The sequence below is a fragment of the Pinus tabuliformis genome, chromosome 9 (assembly GCF_031772625.1).
Source record: "Pinus tabuliformis cultivar Carrire ecotype Pingquan chromosome 9, CPIR1, whole genome shotgun sequence".
NCBI classification, from domain to species: domain Eukaryota; kingdom Viridiplantae; phylum Streptophyta; class Pinopsida; order Pinales; family Pinaceae; genus Pinus; species Pinus tabuliformis.
In genome coordinates this window covers 642765082-642784659 of record NC_142307.1, presented here as the reverse complement: position 1 = coordinate 642784659, position 19578 = coordinate 642765082, and the positions used below count along the sequence as shown (strand labels likewise).

The following is a 19578-nucleotide window of genomic DNA, read 5'->3' as shown; positions in this document are numbered from 1 at the left end:
ATGCAACAACATGATGCAGAAGCCAAGTGTAGTTGTACACTCGAGTAATGTGAATGGTGAAATGATTGCTGGCAAAGACAACACTGATCCCAATGCAGGAGAGGAACAAAATTCTTGGTCGACCCTCTGTACACCCTGTTGGCATGTTGACATCAACAATATAGACCATCGAGTCAGCAACCCAGTCAGCCCATCTGCAAATTTATTTTGTTGTTGGTCAAAAACTTCAGAACTTCATAGCTTCTTCATACATCGCTAGATTGACGCGATTCAAGAATCGTTGGAATCTGGACGACGAATACTATGAATTGACACTAGTTTCAGGAGATTCCAAGAACTTTATTTTTGAGGCTATTTTTGATCTCTGGATCATCCACAAGTGAGTATAAATAGAAGTTGTTCGACTTCGTTTGGAAACCAATTTAATCTATAATCAAGAATTTTGATCTGTGGTGCGAAAGCTAAGAAGGAAGTCAAGAAAGGCAAGGAAAAAAGAAGTTGAAGCAAGAAGAAAGGGAAATCGAGTGTTTGCTAAAGGTTTGCCTTAGTTTTTTGCCACACATGCAAAAATATTGAGCTTCTATAGAGGTTGAAGTTGCATACCTAATACAAGTCCAAAATATTGAAGCTAGGGTTGAAATTCTGAGTTTGGTGCAATTTTGGAAGGGTCTGACTCTTGTTCACTTGGTTGGACTTCGACCTAATTGGAAGGGCTTCTTCGAGGGTTGACTTGGTGCTGGAGGCGGCTTTGGTCTTGAGGTTTGGGTCTTCGTTTTCTTATTTGAAGCAGATTCTATAAGAAGAGAATAGATTTTTTGGGTTGTTCACTTGGTTGGACTTTGACCTAATTGGAAGGGCTTCTTGGAGGGTTGACTTGGTGCTGGAGGAGGCTTTGGTCTTGAGGTTTGGGTCTTCGTTTTCTTATTTGAAGCAGATTCTATAAGAAGAGAATATATTTTTTGGGTTTTCCCTGGCTTGGAACCTAATTTTTTAGTCCATTATTTTTACTGTTTTTGCACTTGATAATTGTTTGATGAAGAAAATATAATAAAGAAACATAAGAATATAAATAAAATTCACTAGCAATTATTAAGTTTAAGGAGAAATTGAATTAATAGTTTCCCTATCACATTCTCCAACATGGGATCAGAGCTAAGGTGGACAAAATAAGGTAGATGGAAGGACAGAAAGAAGGGTTTGATTGTCAGGGGAATCATTTGTAGAAGGACACAAGAAAAGAGGAAGAATACCTATTGATCTAGAAGGAGGGTTTATGTTAGTATGACATATTCCAATAATATGTCCTCCCTATGATAAAACAATATGTGCATATTGGTAATTGTCTTGATGAAAAGAACACAATAATAACATAATGAAGAAAAGACTATAAGCTAAGAAATAAAAATATATCACAAGCAATTATCAAGTAGAAAAATCTTTTAACTATTCATGCCCTAGATTTCTCAACATAGAAGCCCTCCCTTGTCATCTTGGATATGGCCAACATCATTTGGAGTTCGTATCAAGCATTTCCCATCAAATAGTCTCAAGGCCAGCTTAGGGGTATGATGATTTTGCTAGGTACAATCTCAAGAATATCCAACAACAAGCAAGAGGAGCTCAGTGTTTTAGCATGTTGCAAGTGCTTCGAGGTGTCAATCATTAACTAGAATCATCAAGGTGCCCAACCCTCTCTTTGGAGGGGCAACATTGCATTTGCAAGGTTGTTACTATCCTAAAAGTGTAAAACAACTTGGGCATGCTATTTAGTGGAGAGATATACTGTGCCCTCAAAGGCCTTTGTTGTTGTGTGAAGAACCACCTGGTAAAACCCTCTCAATATGAAGTGTGTTTATTTGGAGTAGCATCGAATGTGCTTTAGCCACGAAACTTGGTGGAGAGGTTAAAGCACATGGGATTTCCAATACCCAGAAAGGGTTTGGGCAGATTCTAAACAGTTTGGGAAATATTAAAATAATTAATATTTTTAATGTAATCCCTAAGTCTAAACTTAGGAAAATAAAATATTAATGTGAATTAATATGAAACTGTGTTAGAATGGTCCAAAAGTCATGGATCAAGCCAAATCTAATCTTAGTCGTTGATTAGGGACTTAATCTCGGCCATTGATTTGTCAGCGCGAAAAGTATAAGAGGAGGCTTGAGGGTCACTTGGAGAATACACTAAGGGAGACCAGTCAGTTCAATTTTTGGAGCAGGGTTAGCTGAGAAATTGAACCAGTCGTCTGTTGAGCAGTCAGAAGGCAGCAAGTGCGGAACAGAGAGACGGGAGATCAACGCAGAGGCAGACACAGGGCCAGAGGGAGCCACGCAAAGGCAACAAAGACTGCGCAAAGCTAGCAGGGCTTGCGTCATCCACGCAGAGGCTGCAGGAGTGACGCTGAAGGCTAGGGAGGTTGCGCAAAGTCTCAATAGGTTAAACGTAGAGGGTTTCATGCCACGCAAAGGTCAGCAGGGCTGACGCTAGGTTCAGGAGAAGTGCTGGAGAATTTGTCTATCTGTGGGTAAGCCAGTTTGGCACCCTGTTGTACTAGAAAATTGCTGAATAATAAAATCGTCCCTTGCTGCACCAGTTTTCCCACATTGGGTTTTTCTGGGGAGATCAGTCCAAAATATTCGGGTCAATGTGCTAATTCTTGTGCATATGCTTGTTTCTGTATCATTGTGTCATATCTCAACAATATTTATTTTAATGTTTATTGAAGTGATTTCATGAATAACTTATGGTGGAATAAGTAGGAAAAGTAAATCAGTTGCTGCAGTGATAGAATTTTCACATGGTATCAGAGCAAGTAATCAGAGATAGAAAGGGAAAATCAGTTATGGGTCGAGACCACGATGCAGAGGCATCCACCTCAGAGGACTCACACAGATTTTCAGAAGATTGCACAAGAGAAAGATTTCGATTTCTCTATGTTTGCTTCCAGGCTAGAAGAAGAAGTGGCGTGCATGACTAATGCTGCATCATCAGAAGTATGGTATATAGATAGTGGAGCCTCATGGCATATGATAGGAATCAGGGAGTGTTTCTCAAAATATCAAGAAGAGAAGATGCACTTTCAGATCACCATGGGGAACAAGGCAAAGTGTACTCCAGTAGGAAGGGTACCATAGTTTTCAGACAGAATCGGGAGAGTGGTTCCGTGCCATAAATGTATTGCATGTACCAGGATTGGAGATGAACTTACTTTCCGTGTCACAACTACAAGGCAAGGGCTATGACGTCTACTTCATCAAGGAAAAGGTATACGTCAAACATGGAAAAGGAAAGTGCAGATCGGGATCAAAAGTAATCGGTTGTATAGAATACAACTAGAATCACCAATGGCACTATTAGGCAGTCATGGGGACAAGGACTTGAACGAACTATGGCACAGAAGGATGGGTCACTTGCACCATGGAGCTCTGAGAATTCTCAAGAGCACTATAATAGGGGTTCCAGATCTGAGTACGGAAGGAGATGATGTATGTAGGGGATGCGTTCTAGGAAAGTACGCCAAGGCGACATTTCCTAGGAGCAAACACAGGGCCAAGAGTGTACTAGGACTGAGTGTACTAGGACTGATACACTTAGATATTTGCGGACCTATTTCCGTCAAAGCTCTCAGTGGTGCCGAGTATTTCCTTACCTTCATTGATGACCATTGGAGGAAAACTTGGATTTATTTTCTAAAAGCCAAGGATGATGTTTTCTGTCGATTCAAGGAGTTCAAGGCTCTGGTGGAGAATCTCACTGGGAAGAAAATAAAAGTTTTTCACTCAGATAATGGTGGAGTATGTCGATAAGGACTTCACTGATTATTGCGCTAAGGAGGGCATTAGAAGAGAGTGGACAACTCCCTACAATCCAGAGCAGAATGGGGTAGCAGAAAGAAAGAACAAGACTATTGTAGAAGCAACTAGGGCCATGCTGTATGATCAGAATATGCCAAAATTCCTGTGGTCGAAAGCATGCAACACAACTGTCTATGTTCAGAACAAGACTCCTCATTGGGCATTGGGCAGGATTACTCCAAAGAAAGTCTTCACTGGGAAGACACCTGAAGTCAGTCATTTCAGGATATTTGGGAGTTTAGCATATTGCCGCATACCCGAAGAAAAGAGGAAGACGCTGGATCAGACCGCGAAAAAGGGATATCTGGTGGGATATAGCAAGAACGCCAAGGCATACAAAATCTATCTTCCAAGGAGAAGGAAGGTAGTAGTACGATGAGATATAAAGTTCATGGAGGACAGAGCTTTCAGAAGATCTCGCGAAATGCCTTCCGAGGAGCAGTCGAAAGAGGATCCATTAGTCATGCCTCTTCAACCAACAGAAGTGAAGAATTCTTCCTCAGGTCAGGAATTTTCTCAGGATGAGGAGGAGGAGCAAACAAAAGCACCTTTTGGCAGAGGAAGAACTAGCAGGGAACTTTGTGAGATTCTGCGTGATGCAGAGAACTTCATCAGTGAGCCAAGGAACAGTAAGAGGGAGCGAAAACAACTAGACAAATATCAGACGTTAGTAGCTTAGGATGGAGAGCCTGCCAGTTTCAAGGAGGTAGCTTAGCATCAGGTCTAGCTAGATGTGATGGTAGAGGAGTATAATTCCATAATGGTGAACGATGTCTGGGAGGTGGTGTCAAGACCTCAAGACAGACTTGTGGTAGGTTCGAGATGGATCTACAAGATCAAATATGTTGCAGACAACAGTGTTGAGAAATACAAGGCCAGGTTTGTGGCTAAGGGTTATGCTCAAAAAGAAGGGATTGACTACGAGGAAACCTTCGCCCCGGTAGTTAGTTATACATCTATTAGGACCGTGATATCTCTTGCAGCCCAGATGGGATGGGAGATCCATCAGATGGATGTCAAGACGACATTTCTGAACGGGGTAATAGAAGAAGAGGTATACATTAAACAACTAGAGTGCTTTGAAACTCATGAGAAGAAGTCTCATGTATGGAGACTGAAGAAAGCCTTGTATGGGCGAAGTAGGCACCGAGAGCATGGTATGGTTGAATAGATGGCTACTTGCAGAAGATGGGGTTTGTCAAGAGTGACGCGGATCCGAATCTCTACTATCTGGTCGTAAAGAATGAGCTGCTTATCTTAGTATTATATGTGGATGATCTCTTTCTGACAGGATCATCCAGACTCATTGAGGACTGCAAGAAGAATCTAGCCACAGAATTCGATATGAAGGATCTGGGACGAATGCACTACTTCCTAAGGTTGGAAGTTTGGCAGTAGAAAGGAGAAATCTTCCTTGGGCAAGGAAGGTATGCTACAGAAATCCTGAAAAGATTCGGGACGGGGGACTGTAGACCTATGGCTACGCTAATGACCACCAACTGGAAGAAGACAAGGATGTCGATCCCACCCTATACTGGCAGCTCATAGGGTCCCTGATGTATCTGGTCAATACCAGGCCATATATTTGCTACACTGTCAACACCCTCAGTTAGTTCATGGTGGAACCAAAGAGGGTACACTGGGCAGCAGCCAAACATGTTCTCAGGTATTTATAGGGAACAATTGATTATGGGCTCTTGTACACCAAGGGGAAGGATATCAGGTTGAGTGAATTTACTGATGTAGATTGGGCAGAAGTTCAGTGGATCGGAAAAGTACCTCTGGGTACTGTTTCAACATTGGATCAGGAATGACCTCCTGGTGCAGTAGGAAACAGAAGTTCGTGGTTCTGAGCTCATCTGAGGTAGAATATATGGCAGCAAGCACAGCTTTGTGTGAGGCCATATGGCTTAGAAAACTACTAGTGAAGCTATCATGTGCAATAATCAGAGTTGCATCAAACTCTCTGAGAATCCAGTGTTTCATGATAGGTCGAAGCATATTGATATTTGGTGTCACTTTGTCAGAGACTGTGTCCAACGAGGAGCTGTACAGTTGAGCTACACTCCTACAGGAGAACAGGGGGCAGATATCCTCACCAAGGCCCTTAGAAAGTCAATATTTGACTACTTTAGGGAAAAGATGGGGATGGTAAAGAACCTCTTTCAAAAGTAGATATGAGTGTATGAATGAAGAGGGAGTTGCAGTGCAGATGCAGTGTTGGGAGAAAGGACCAGCAGTAGCACAGATGCAGAGGGAGTTGTCGTATAGATGCAGCAGTGGTAGAGGATGTTGGGCAGGAAGGCTTAGCATTAGCACGGGAATTGATGCTAGATGATCAGGGTGATGCTCAGTGAGGAGTATTGCCAGAGCACAGTCCTCGCTAAGAGGAGTGTTGATTTGGGGTAGCATTGGATTTGCTCTAGCCACAAAACTTGGTGGAGAGACTAAAGCACATGAGATCTCCAATACCCAGAAAGCGTTTGGGCAGATTCTAAACAGTTTGGGAAATATTAAAATAATTAATATTGTTAATGTAATCCCTAAGTCTAAACTTAGGGAAAATAAAATATTAATGTGAATTAATATGAAACTGTGTTAAAATGGTCCAAAAGTCATGGATCAAGCTAGATCTAATCTTAGCTGTTGATTAGGGATTTAATCTCGGCTGTTGATTTGTCAACGAGAAAAGTATAAGAGGAGGCTTGAGGGTCACTTGGAGAATACACTGAGGGAGACCAGTCAGTTCAATTTTTGGAGCAGGGTTAGTTGAGAAATTGAACCAGTGGTCTGGTGAGCAGTTAAGAGGCAACAAGTATGGAATAGAGAGACGGGAGATCAACGGAGAGGCAGAAGAGGCAGACGTAGGGCCAGATTGAGCCATGCAGAGGCAACATAGATTGCACAGAGCCAGCAGGGCCTGCGTCATCCACGCAGAGGCTGCAGGAGTGACGCAAAAGGCCAAAGAGGCTGCGCAGAGTCTCAACAGGTTGAACGCAGAGGGTTTCGGGCCATGCAGAGGTCAGCGGGGTTGACGCTGGGTTCAGAAGACGTGCTGGAGAATTTGTCTATCTGTGGGTAAGCCAGTTTGGCACCTTGTTGTACTAGAAACTTGCTGAATAATAAAATCCTCCCTTGCTGCACCGGTTTTCCCACATTGGGTTTTTCCTGGGACATTAGTCCAAAATATTTGTGTCAATGTGTTGATTTTTTTGCATATGTTTGTTTTTGTATTACGGTGTGATATCTGCAGTTGTATTTATTTTAATGTTTATTAAGTGATTTCATGAATAACTTATGGTGGAATAAGTAGGAAAAGTAAATCAGTTGCTGCAGTGGATGAGGATAAGAGAGAAGAAAATCACAATGAACTGATGACTACAAGCCTAGTGAATGGAGTTGAAATCTAGGGAATGTCGGAAAAGGGTAAGTATGGGGAAAGTCATGGACATGCTACATGAATACAAGTCTCCCAAGTAGTGCCCCTCCTATAACTACAAGGCCTCAGAGAATGTCTCACTAGGCTAGCGTCAAAAACTAACCTCCCTGGTTAAGCGAGAGAACATGCTTACAATCAAGATTGGTCAATCACCCAGATCACTCCTTAATCCATGTTAGAATGCCCAAAAACGTCAAGTAAAAGCACGTGATCGCAAAATGGTTATAGTACTTGCCGAATGGTGATCCACTTGAATGCTGGATGGTGAGGGGTTTGAATGGTACTAATGTCAGATGAATATGGCATATAATGATGGATTTAGCAAATGAATGCTTGCTGGCTGTCGAAAGGAGAGTTTTTCTCCTATGATTTTACCCACTTTTTGGTGGGTAACAGTGACTAATGTTGAGATGTCTAACATTTAATCTTAGATTCCTTGCTAACATAAGATATTATTACATGTTACATCACATTATTACATTTAAATTTCATGCTATATTTTTCATTACTTTTGCCTTTCTTAGCAGGAAATTGTATCCAATTTCTCTTTTAGATGGTAAAAATGTTGTTCAAATGATGCCAAAAAAATACTCTTTTAGCCTGCAAATACAGAGCTCCTTTGATGAGCCAGGCACATAGTTGTCTGCTTGCTTGTTGTCCAAGTTTGGGTTACTTAAGTATATCTGTAGGAAGAGGAGTCTGAAAATAAGGAATTATGCCCATTGGATGGACTAGTAGCACTTTTTTCATCAGGATGTTGTTGTTCACATTTTCAATATTATGGATACTTAATTGAGCTGGCAAATTAAGATAAAAAGCATTATCTCCCATAGTAGGTATGATGGTATAAAGCCATAATGCAAGAGCTTACGTCTAGTAGGGTATTGATGTTCCACCTTTACTTATTAACATTTTGTGAATTTCGCTAAATACTCTGCCACATCTTTCTTCATGCCTGGCCAAAATAATTTTTTCCTTAATGCGATGATCATATTTTGGTATCCAGGATGGCCTACATATGGTTTCTTGTGATACTCATCTAGTGTCATTTTTCTAGTGCGATCACATTGGGAACATACAACCTATTTTTGTATGTGGCCAATGTTTCCAAATTTTTGGCATATTCTAGAATTTCTGTTTGTTGTATTTTTTGCTGAATTTTCAGATATTATAGATGTTGTTGTCCTGATTTTCTAATATATTCCACAATATCTATACTCACGCTACTAACAAACATCCCTATCGTGGCATGATTATGTCTACTTAAAGCATCTTCAATTTTGTTTTCTTTCCCTTTTATGTGCTTTATTTAAAATTCAAACTCATTGAGCAATACTAACCACCTTTATTGCCTAGCATTTAAATTAGGTTGGCTGAAAAAATATTTTAGAGTGATGTGATATGTTACGAAGGCAAGGGCAAGCCAATCCGAGTCAAGCCGATGAACGAATGAATGACTGGAGTGTTCCCCTACAACCATAACCCCCGTTGGTCGGTCACAGTATATCGTCGGTGAAGTCCCACTAGTAAATAGCAAGCGCGACACCATTTCCGTATAGCCTGACGTGTGAGTTCTTCGCATTTCAAAATGGAACAAATTAGAAATTGAAATCACCCTAACGGGTGAGGAAACGAACCTGCCGAAGGGAAAGCACACATTCGTGTGATTAGACAATGCACTCTTGTCGATGTATATGATGGAAACCGTGCTTTTTCCAATAGAAAAACCACGATGCAGTGACCCAAATGTTGTTCCAAATACCGGAGTGAAGGGATCTGCCCCTTTACACGAACACAAGAAAGAAAAGCTACCGGTTGACTGACTCAGCAATGAATGTGAAATGATGTTATTCAATGTGCCTTGAATTGATAGGTCTTTCTCCCTGTTCATCCCTATTGAAACAATAATCAAATAGATAATGCAATCTCGATTCTAGAAGCAAGATGTAGTGATTCCATTCAGTAACCATGATGTAATATCAAGTATAAGAGAATGATTCATAGCTACCTCTGCTCTTAGCTTTGTCTCTGCAGGTGAACCCCGAAAATACTGCATTTCATGCGGGTAAGTATCCGCTGCTGCTACCTAAGCAACTAGGTCAAGCTCATCAACTGGATAAAAAGAATCTACTGCTGGATCTACTAGCTAAGATGCTGCTGCCTATGCTGCTTGCTTTGCGTATGGTCCTAGAAATTCAATTGCCTATGCCTATACTAACCGTACTTATGCTACTGATGCTTTTGCTCGGGCAACAAAGTCAACTATTGGCAACTTACTTATTATACCTAAAGAGTCCTGGTTCCTGGTCCTGGCTAACGAATGAATGAATGGGTTAGGTTTCAAATCTACTTTTTGAAAGGATAAGGCCTGTGCTCGACCCTCGGTCTATACCTCCACCTATACCCGCTCCATGGCCCTCCACTTCACCCTCTTTGTGTGTCAAATTAGAAATACAAGCAGAATTTGTAACCAATTTGAAAGTAATATGGAACCTGATGTACATTCTTAAAAGGGGTTGTTGCTGGCCTTTTTCCACGAGTGTAAGCCTTTGAATTTGAAATGTTACCCTGCCAAGTGATCAACAAATGCAAAGACTTTGACTGGTTCATTTTCTCACAAACAGTGTAAGGGGTTGGAAGAGTCACTAAGCTCTCATAAGGTGCAAGTGATTGAAAACCATAACATACCTCAAAGAGTGAGTGGTCATTAGACACATAAGTTCCTCATTGTAACTTGTGCTGTATTACATGAAGATCGATATCTCATTTCTTTTTAGATTGACATTGATTAAAAAGGGTACCCACTTAAACAAATTTCATTTCACAATCTGTAGATGAAAAGAAATCCAAAATGAAAATTGAAATTGATAGTACAATACTTTCTGCAAAGTCCACCAAAACTGGCTGTGAAATTGGCAATTTTGATCAGAAACAATCGATCCAGGGAACCCAAAGTGCAACCAAACATGTTGAAAAAAACAGTTTTGTTGTTTTGGTTGTGCTGATGGCCTTGGTGCACAGATTATTAATGTCTTTAGAGAAAATCTTCAAATCACTACTTGGATACAATAGTGCCATTTTTCAGGTAGAACATTGATAAAGTCAAATGACACAGACAACCTGGTCTAGAGGGCATGAGAAGTGGATACAACCTGTTATCACCTGACCAATACTTGGTATGAGATATCCAAAGATGTGGTTTTAGGATGATGCCAAGCACTTTCACCAATATATTTCTATTTTCAGACACTTGTACTTTTAGAAGTGCTGTTTGTGGACATGACTATTTTTAGAAAATCATACTTCTATTTTTAGAAGTTCCTATTTTTGGATACTTCTAGTGTTGGACGAGTTGTTGATACTTTTAGAACATGCTAATTATGAGAGCTCCTATTTTTAGAAAAGAAGGCTGCTAACCATGGAGGTGGCTATTTTTGAAAAACATACTGATATTTTTGGAGAGGGTGCTTTGGCTATTTATTGAAAAATGATTTTCCTATTTTTAGAAATTTAGTTCTCTTTTTTAAAGGACATTGTGGCTATTTTTGAAAATAACATGCTATTATTGTATGAGGGTTAATATTTTAGAAGCTGATATTTTCAGAAAAGAAACTCATCTGCTTTTGCAAACTGAATATCAAATTTGGAGAAGAGACAACTTTTTAGCATATTTTAAGGATATAAAGGAGTGGATGGATGCTTTTCAAACTACCAGTTGCTTATTTCCCTTCATCATGCACCCTCAAGCTTACCACCGTTTTTTTTAATTAAATCTAAATTCAGAGGTCTACATGGCTTCAGTAAAGCCTTTTTCATAGTTCAATAAGGTCTTGACTAGTGACCCTTCGGCCAAGTTCTCTTTGGCTCCTGGGGGTAGGTTTGATCCAAAATTGTATTGGAACTATGTATTTTGAGTCTTTGAAACCTTAATTAATGGGAAAAAGGTTTGTCTCATTTAAGAAGAGTCTTCATTGCTGAGAGTTCATTCAAAGTGGAATGCTCTCTTTGCTTGTTCGGTTCAAATTGCAGGGATTTTAATTAGCAAGGTTTGATTCAAGTTTACCTTGCTGATTTTCTATATTATGCCATTCTGCATTGTCCATCTGGCCTTGGCAACAGTCACAAAAAAAAAAGATTTAATACTTAAAATTTTGCGATAATTTGTTTGGTAATCTCAGAAGATCAATTTGTAGAGTTTAATCTGAGTAGGGATAAACCTTTGCCCTACCCCCCCCAACCCACTTTGGGTTTAACGTGTACTAACTCTGAAGTGAGAGATTTGTTGTTGGTGGCAAGGGCACCAAATCCAAATGTTCTTGGCCCCCCTTCAGATTGATTTTCTCAAGGGATCATTGTGAATAATAATATTGATGGTGCCATTGCTGGGGAGATTGATTTTCTCAAGGGATCTACTGTAGATCTTGCAGGCATCCTCATAGACCGGATGCATGTGACATATTTCTGCTGGTTGCTCACTTTTTGAAAATTGTGAAGAAAGTTAAGACCAATCTGTGGATCTTTCTGAGCCTATCAATGAAAATGTTGACATTGAAGAGGAAGATATGGGGAATACACTCCTTGATTTTGACTCTTTGATGGGGAATTTGTTGAAAATAGTGTAACTAGGTTAGGTCTTCATTATGTCAGTTGATGTAACAATGTAATTTTTGTATTTTTATTATTATTATTTGACCATGAGTTGTTACACTTGTAATGTCAATAATTGTCAAAGAGTCCTTCCAGTTCATCAAATGAAAACCACCGAAATGTACCCACCGAATTCATGCCCATCAAAATCAAAAGAAATGGTATCCGCTTGGAATGTCGGCCTAAGAGAAGGGATCACGTCGGCTTGGAGAAGGGGATACAAGCCTATAAATAGGCCACTATGATCTCACCTTGAAGACAATCTCTCACCCAAGATTGTCTTCTCATGTGTGGAAGTCTGGTTTTTGAGCTAGGGCATCATTGCGAAGGTGTATTGGTTAGGTTTCATGATAAATCTAGCCTTAATTTATAAGGCAGATCTAGTCTCTTGAAGATCGAAGTATAGGAAGGGCTAGAAGAGCCTCTCTTCCCCTCACATGTGCCTCCGCAATCCGAAGGTGACTGTAATATTTTCGCTGCCTCCTGGACAGTATACATTTTGGCATATATTGAAGTGAATCGAGCTCAATTCAAGGAGCTGTTTCATGCTTGTTTAGTTGGCATAAAAAGCGAAGGTGGAAGGAGTCTAAATGAAGCTGATCTAGACATCATTTGGTGACTGTCTTCACGTTGGTGCAGCCATACCATACAGTGCAAAGTTGCAGAAAGAGATTCTACGCTTGGGTACATTTCAGAAGGTTTGTCATCTTGATGTTGAAGGCTTTCTAGTGTCTTTGTAAAGGTCTTGGAATTCGTCAATACAGATTCTATAGGAAAGAGTTCAAGGGATTTTCCTCTCAGATTTTGGAGAGGTTTTTGCGCTGGCTTGGTGCCAATAACTTGTGTACTTGTATATTTCTTGTTTTGGTTGTTTTGGTAACTGTTTGAAGATAATAATAGAAAGAAGAAAAATCTAAAGAAGTAATATCTCAAGCAGCTATCATAATTAAGAGGAATTGAATAATTCAGTTTGCCCTTAATTTCTCAACAGAATTGAGGGTTTGTTAGGAAGTTTATGAACCTCATGCTTGTTCCATTTCTAGCATGTGACTAAAAGTGTCACTTGTAAATACCTATGTATTTTATAGCTTTGGTAGTCAAGGTATTATGATTGACAAAATTTCCTTATCCTGTTCCACTGCTTGTCCCTCTGTTGTTGATTATCTTATTTTCAAATGAAAGTGAACTTTATACATGTGCATTTGAAAATCTTTTTGTTTGATCAAGCATTTAAAGGCTTCTTGAAAGTAACAGAGATTTGTGAGAATTTAACATTGACTGGCCTGACTTGAATACTTTCTGATGTGGCCTATTTTGTCTACAAGGAAGTGATTGTTACCCTGTTTGTCTCTTATTTCGGCTTCTAAGTTACTGTTGTTCATTTAGCACGCTGATACTTGTTTTCAGTTGTAGATACCTTCTTACATCTGTTTTGGATTGAAAGTAATTGCATTTTATAGCTTTTGTGAACTGATTTATGCATCTCTTGTTTCTACAGGCAAGGAGGTTGCTCCTTGATCCGGCAATACATGAAGAATTCACTCGTTTAAAGGTACTAGTTTCTGCTAGACAAAAATAAATAAATGTTTGAACAATAAATTCTCAGATGTGCTTCATATTTCCAATTTTTGTCTAAGAAAGAATTGGTCTTGACTTTTGAGATGTAAGTGAAAAAAGTTAAAACAATATATATGGCACAGTTGTTTATTCAAATTTGCAGTGTAAGAATATAGTAGGATTTCAATTTTCTCAATTTAAGTTTCTATTCAGTGATGGACAGGGAGACTTGCCAGTGCTCTATTTCAACTTACGCAACTGTTTTTCTTCAATGGAAGATTTCTAGAAGGACATACCTGCATTATTTGATGGCTTGCTTGTCTTACAAATTCAGAAATCTTGAATTTTAATGTTTTTCAACTTTTAAGAACTATTATTCTCATTTCATGGTCTTCCTTCTCTCCTTTTTAGCCTTGCATTTTGTATTTTTTTATTAGGATTGTAAATAATAGAGTTTGATCAACCAGTGTCATTATCTGTTCATTTGTGAGTAAATATCTTGCTTACATATTTTCCTTCACAAGTAAAAGAGTTTCCTATGTTGATTGTCCAACAAGTCATTGAGTTTCCAATTGTTAAATTTAGATAACAATGGTATGTTCTATGCTTTAGCACAATTTACTTCAATGTTCCTTATCAACGCAATGACAATTTCCAATTAGATTCAGTAGCAATCACATTAACTTAAACACATTGATAGTAAATGCAGATAGAACATAAAAACATGTGCAGAATACAAGTCAAGACAAGAGGACATAATATATGGCGGATGCTAGGTACAAACCCCAATGTGGGGAAACCCTTTGATCAAATCTTATTATTCTTCAATAGTTCAGTAGAGAGAGAGAGTACAAATATAAGAATTACATGCCCAAAACAGTCCTATCAAATCAGCAGGCAACAACAGTGAACTGCAGCCCTAACCAAGAAGTCAACGATAGTCAAAGCAACTCCAAAATGTCCTCCAAGCAGCTTGGTCAACAGCAAAAGAATTCGGCGTTCCAAGAGGGTCAAAGTCAGCCCAAAACAGTTTGGTCAACCCAGTCAAATGCTGCTGTAATTTCTGCGGTCAAAGGCTGAAGTCAAGCCAGTCAAACTGTCCCAATCACCTCAAAAATCATGCTAATCAAAGCAGCCTTCAGAAAACAAAATTCTGCCCACAAGAACAAAGTCAATGCTAGTCAAAGTCACCAAGCCAACCCTGCCTTGGTTCCTGAAATTTTCGGCCTCCAAAACAGTCCCGAAATTCGTCCTCCTTTCACACATGCGAAGTAGGGAAGCCTCCAAGCTGTATGAACCAATCAAGAGAGGAGAGAGAGAGATATGTGATGAGATGAATGATGTCCAAATGAGAGGGGTCACTCCTATTTATACACTTTGTTGAGGGTGAGGAGACACATCCATTGCACTTCATGAGCCTACGTTTCACTGAGGCCAACCTTGACAATTTGTGCATGAGAGAGAATAAATTCAAAATTCCATTTCTGCTTGTCAGAATGAGATGATTTTTATATCAAAATTGGACCTCTCGAAAAGAGGAATCCAATGCAATAATCATCTCCATCATATGAGCTGTTCTAAGGTGGAATTTGGCCCTAGTTGCCAATTTTAACACCCTCCCAACTATAGAGAATTCCACCTGCCAATCCATCTGTCATCATCATGCCATCTTGTCATCTTGTACCATCCCTGACATCACTGCGCTGCTCTGCTGAGCCATGAAGTAATAATGAAGAAGAAGTGATCGAGAGTGAATCATACCACTCTCCACTAACAAAAGTCAGTCCTTGATCCCAAATCAAGTTGTTGAACACCATGCATCCTAGTCATAGGGAGTATGACAGTACATGATGCGTCCATCGGTAGTGCTATGGTCCCTAACCGTCTTTTCCCAACTCATTGGCCATATGAGAGGTACTTCCCAGGAATCCCGGACTCCATGGGTAGGATGTCTGTTGGGCCATCGATAGGAGAAGGTGAACCACTCATCCTGCTCATATGCCATAGGAGAAGGTGAACCACTCATCCTATGCATATGTCTGGGTAGGGGAAGGTGAACCACTCACGCTACACAGATGTCAACCATAATAGGGTATCACCGGGGAAGGTGAACCACTCACCCTGTATCTAGCGCACCACTAGGGGAAGGTGAACCACTCATCGTATGGTCGCTCATAGCTCCAAGAATTTCTCCAAGCCCCCAGGAGCTCCCAAAGCCCTGTGTCCATGTCATATGGGACCCTCATAGGAGGGTCATGCCATGATTCCAAGTCTCTCTCGGAAGGTTAAGAATTTGACCTTCCCCAAAGGCTTCGTGAGAATGTCTGAGATCTGGTCATATGTTCTAATGTGTTGGAGCCTTATTTCTCCCCGTTGTACCATATACCGGATAAAGTGGTACCTAATATCAGTGTGCTTGGAGCTGTCGTGGAACACGAGATTCTCTGATAGGCGAATCCCACTCTGGTTGTCACAAAAGATCATGGTGGTATCCAACACGTGCTCAAATAGATCACTGAAGAACTTCCTCAACCAAACAACTTCATAATCGACCATACTCACAACAATGTATTCGGCCTCGTCGATGCTTAGTGCAACTGATTTCTGCTTTTTGCTCATCCAAGATATAGAAGCAGACCCCAAAGAGAAGCAACACCTTGACGTGCTCTTACGATCCACCACACTGCCAGCCCAGTCAACATTTGAATATCCATGAAGCCTCAAGTTTCCAACAGTGTATCTCAGTCCATAATGGATTGTTCCCCGGAGATATCTCAAGGGGTTCTTAGCAACAATCTAGTGAATGTGATGAGGCTCGACCATAAATTGACTCAACGTGTTCATAGCGAAGCATATGTTAGGATGGGAGTTGACCAAGAACATCAGGGCCCCCACAAGTTGATAATACTCAGTAGGGTTTTCTAATTTGGGTCCAACAACACTTCCACAGAGCGTCTTAAAGTTGAGTTCAATCGGAGTAGTCACAGACTTGTAATCCACCATCCCACATTTGTCAAGTAGCTTCACAATGTATTTTCCTTGAGAAAGGAAAATGTCACTTGGCTTTTGCCAGACCTCTAGCACTAGGAAATAATGTATCAACCTTAGGTCCTTCATCACGAACTCGAAAGCCAATTCCCTCTTGCATTGATGAATGAGAGGGTCATCACCTATCAGAAAGAGATCATCCACATAAAGTACCAGAATGAGAGCTCTGTCCTTTTCAACCTTGAAGTATAGGTTTGGGTCAGCATCACTCCTTGTAAATCCCAGCTTCATAAGATAGCTATTGATCCTCTCATACCAAGCCCTAGGGGCTTGCTTCAACCCATAGAGGGATTTCTTTAACCTGCATACATGTGTCTCATGATCTTGAACCTCGAACCCCTCGGGTTGTTCCACATATACTTCCTCCTTAAGCAAACCATGCAAGAAGGTAGTTTTGACATCCATCTGGTGTAGGCTCCATCCTTGCGAGGCAGCAAGGGCTATAATCGAATGAATGATGGTATATTAGGCAACCGATGCAAATATCTCATTGTAGTCTACTCCTTCCTTTTGAGAGAAGCCTCGAGCAACAAATCTGGCCTTGATTTTTTAGCATTCCCATCAACTCCATGTTTGATCTTGTAGAGCCATTTTGAAGTGACCACAGACTTTTCCTTAGGTCTAGGAACCACATCCCATACATCATTCTTCATGATCGACTCATACTCCACGTTCATCGCATCCTTCCAAACTTGTTGCTTCACGACTTCTTTGAATGTGCAAGGCTCATACTGTACAATGGTACTCATGGCAACTAAGTACCCTTGGTACCTATTTGACTTCTTGCTTTCATGAAATGTCCCTCTCGGTGCAATATTTTTCTTAGCACCTTCAAGAATATCTTTGAGCCACAAAGGTCTTTTTGTTGAAGTAGAGGGCTCATTAGGAGGTGGATCAATGGGATCCATCGAATCTTCTATTGATTTCTGTAGCATCGGATGTTTCTTGCCTCAAGATTTTGCAGAGAGGCCAAGACACATGCATTCTCCAATACCTAGAAATTGTTTGGGAAAATTCCACCTAGAGATGGTTTAATTAAAATAATTAACTTTTTTAAATGGTTCCCTAAGTCGAAACTTAGGAAATCTGGTTAATTAATGGGTACTAATTAAATCAGATGTGAATCTTTTAGAAGAAGACGAGGATCAACTCCCAGTTAATCTTAGCCCTTGATTATGTTTTAATCTTGGCAGTTGGTGTTGCAACGAGAAATTATAAGGAGTTCGATGGACACTTGGAGAACACACTTATGCAATTCGATTTTGTTGGGAGTTCGATTTCTTGAGTAGCAGTTGTGAGTTGCCAGAGGTGACGTAGCAAAGTCGAAGCAGTGAGATAGGGGCAAGGATAATAGACCATAGGAGAGTTTTTATAGATCCAGGGAGTGCAAAGCAGAGAAGATAGAGAGAGGTTCAGAGACGCAGCCGAACTCTTCAAAGGGAGTTCGAGATTCAGTTGGGAAGTCGAAGTCCAAAGCCAAAAGCCGGGGTGTGAGACCGGGGGCCAGAGGAGCGAAGTTCCAGACAACGGAGATCTGAGGAAGAGGCGACACAGACCCCAGAGAGTGTGACGTAGATCTGCGTAGGTTGATGCAGATTCTGTGCAGAGCCAACGTGGGGCCAGTCATCCAGAGCCTGGATTAGATTTGGATCGCTAGACAATGAGATTTTTCTCACTATCTCCTTGTCAGTATTTCTCTATATCAAATTGCCAGTTTGGGTATCTAATGATTTGTACTCAGATTACCACTGCATAATAAATAAAACCCTCAGTTGCTGCATCGATTTTCCCACATTGGGTTTTTCTAGGGACATTTGTCCAAAAAAACAAGTGTATATGTGTGTGTTTATTCCTCTCCAGTGCAATATTTAGTTTCCGTAGTATTTTATTTTGCGTAGGTTGTAGTGTATGTATTTCAATATTTGTCGTAAAAAACTGCAAGTAATTTGTTCAAATAATTTAACAAATAAGAGAAATATCACTAGTCTGTTGCAGTAGGATTTGGTGTCACAGAATTTTCACATGGTATCAGAGCACATATCGTGAGTAGAAGACTCAATTGCAAAAGGAAGAGGGAATTCGAAATCACTGCAGAGGTAACAATTCAAAACCCCAGAGGCAGCGCAATCCTTAGGCCAAGGAGGTCGAAGTTTTGAGGAGAAATCGATTTCTCTGAATGATTCAATAGAGAAATGCGGTCCCCAGCTTGAAGCTTTCCAGAGGTAGAAGGGAACAATGTATTTTCATTGCAGAGCAGATATTTAACTGGGATGTAGATATTTTGCAGTAGTTGTTGGCAGAATAGCGACAGAGGGAGAGAAGAGCACATATTGAGGGAATTCCTTCCTAGTTCGAATTTTCTTAGCAGAGAAACAATAGCTGTGTGCATATTTCTCACTCCAGGAGGGAGTGCGAATAGCTGGGCAACAACTGCGTAGAACAGAAGAGGAAGTAGTTCGACTTTTTTAGGAGAGATGGCATCAACTGGGTTGAGAGATCAAGATCGGTTGGAAGGAGCCTCCAACTATGTCATCTGGAAGGCCAGGATCTCCTGCCTTCTAGATGAGCATGATTTGAAAACCTATGTTGATAGTGTGGTAGTTGTACCCGCTGATGCAGATCCGCTCAAGAAGTACAAGGCTGATATGGCGAGAGCTAAGAGGATCATTCTTGACGGAGTTCAAGATCTTGTGGTATAGTTGGCAAGGACACTGCCCGACAGATGTGGGAAGCATTAGCTACATTGTACGAACGATCTTCCGAGCAACGGAAGATATACTTAGAGAAGTTGAGATGCATGAGGATGCAAAAAGGGGGGCGTGTAGACCCCTTCCTTACGAGGCTTCAGGATGCCCTGGACCAGTTGGCTTGAGTAGGATCAACATCCCAGCCCTCAAAGTTTGTACAATCAGTGCTGAATAACGTTTGAGAAGATTGGCAAGTATTCGTCCAGAGCATCTCGGGTAGAGAAAAACTGCGGGATTGGGAACGTGTGTGGGCTGATCTGCAACAAGAGGAAATGAGGCGTGATTT

General features: G+C 40.6%; 1 protein-coding gene across 1 annotated transcript in view; it reads left to right on the top strand.

Annotated features, from left to right (window-relative positions):
• The window catches only part of LOC149150283 (FKBP12-interacting protein of 37 kDa-like), a 254628-nt gene that overhangs the window by 43447 nt on the left and 191603 nt on the right, over positions 1-19578 (top strand). The window contains exon 2 of the mRNA XM_089439398.1: positions 13439-13492. The gene's annotated coding sequence lies outside the window, so the exon portion shown is untranslated. The remainder of the gene's footprint in view (positions 1-13438; positions 13493-19578) is intronic.